This window comes from Pyrus communis, unplaced genomic scaffold (assembly GCF_041283825.1).
Source record: "Pyrus communis isolate YQ-2024b unplaced genomic scaffold, ASM4128382v1 ptg000031l, whole genome shotgun sequence".
Taxonomy (NCBI): Eukaryota; Viridiplantae; Streptophyta; class Magnoliopsida; order Rosales; family Rosaceae; genus Pyrus; species Pyrus communis.
The window spans coordinates 107501-109400 of record NW_028291017.1 but is presented as its reverse complement, the minus strand read 5'-3'; the positions used below and the strand labels follow the sequence as shown (position 1 = coordinate 109400).

At 25.7% G+C, this 1900-nt stretch overlaps 1 non-coding gene across 1 annotated transcript; it reads left to right on the top strand.

Moving 5' to 3' along the window:
- Positions 1–1259: 1259 nt before the first annotated feature.
- On the top strand, positions 1260–1332 carry TRNAT-UGU (transfer RNA threonine (anticodon UGU)). The gene has a single exon. It is a non-coding gene; the product is annotated as a tRNA-Thr (tRNA).
- Positions 1333–1900: the final 568 nt, after the last annotated feature.

Genomic DNA, 1900 nt, shown 5'->3' with positions numbered 1-1900 from the left:
TCCCCTCTTTTTTTTGATGTGATTAAGATCACATCATGATGCCGCCCCCCTCCTTTTCTTTCATTTCTATTATGCTGGACCGGTTGAATTCATTAGATACCGGTTCCTATATTGAAAAGTTTTTTCTACTATTTGATTTCTTGTATATTTTCTTTCATCTCTATCGGAGACCCGTATTTGGTCCAATCAGAAATGATTCTATCATTTCTATATCATCAATTCAATATAGATCGCATAACATATATATTATAGTATAATATATATTTATTATATAATATATATTTATTATACTTATATATGCCCCTATTTCTACCGTTTTTAGCGTTAAATTTTAAATACTTGAACGGTCGATTCTTTTTTTTTTTTTTTCGTCTTAGCTTTCACCTTTCCGAATGAAACCAGAGGAGTGTTTCATTATGATCTGGATTGCGCTTTTATCTTTCATGTTATTCTTAGGGCAGGCCTTCTATAACATAACAAAAAAAACATTATAACATAACAAAAAAATGAAAAGGAAGATTTGAGTATTATTAATTTTAAATTCAATTAATAGCCATAACTAAAACTAATAAAATGGCTATAACTAACCATTCCGTTAATTTAGAATTAGAAGAGAATTCAAAATAAAATTATTTATTAATTAAATATGAAATTATTTCGAATTATATATAATAAATAATAATATTATAAGATTGTAATATACAATAAATATAGAAATAGAATAAGATTCTAAACTTAATTACATTACTTTACTCGATTTTATTTAAAATGATATATTAAAATTAAAATGATATATTAAAATATATTTTCAAATTAAAATGAAATATATATTTCTATATATAAAATATATATGATCCATATATAAAATATATATGAAATATAATAAAATTATGTAATAAAAAATAGTAAACATAGAATAGTAAAAAAAATCTTACCATCTAATTAAGCTAATTAAGATATTTATTATTGATAAACATATATTTGAGAAATAGATCAAAATTTTATATCGCGATATTTAATAATATCGCTATATTAATAGGTATGTTCTATAATATTCAAATCTCCAATATGTTTGGAAATTCTAAAATTCTATTTTCTATTCTTCCTTATTTTTGATATTTCTATTTTTCGATATATCATATTTCTTATGAATTTCTATTTTTCTATATATCATATTTCTTATGAAATAGCTAAGAATGAACAGTTAATATCTCAGTAGTTTACTAAATTAGTATACGTGTACAATTTATGTTATGTGAGCCCGCTTAGCTCAGAGGTTAGAGCATCGCATTTGTAATGCGATGGTCATCGGTTCGATTCCGATAGCCGGCTTTTCTCCGTTTGTTTGATTTTTGATTTTTTACATAATTGATAATGTGAAATCAAAGCGAAAAACTTCTTTCCCTTTTCCCAAGGGTCACCCTATCATCTCGTAGGAACTTCCAATTATGAATAAAAAAGGGATTGGAGGAGTTCGGTCTCTGTAGAACAAATCAATCAAGAAAAGAACCCTGAATTTTTTTTATTATTATTTAAAATTCTTTTTATTTATATAATACAATTATTTATATACAATAAGGTCCGGATATTGATACAATTCCTCTAATTATTCTTTGTAATACAATACTTCAGTAAATTTCGATTAATTTATCATATTTTAGTTTAGTTTTAATTTTGTTTTATGAAATTTCATAAAAAATAAGGAGTCTTTATGTCACGTTACAGAGGGCCTCGTTTCAAAAAAATTCGTCGTCTGGGGGCTTTACCGGGACTAACTAGTAAAAAGCCTAGAGCCGGAAGCGATCTTAGAAACCAATCGCGCCCCGGAAAAAAATCTCAATATCGTATTCGTTTAGAAGAAAAACAAAAATTGCGCTTTCATTATGGTCTTACAGAACAA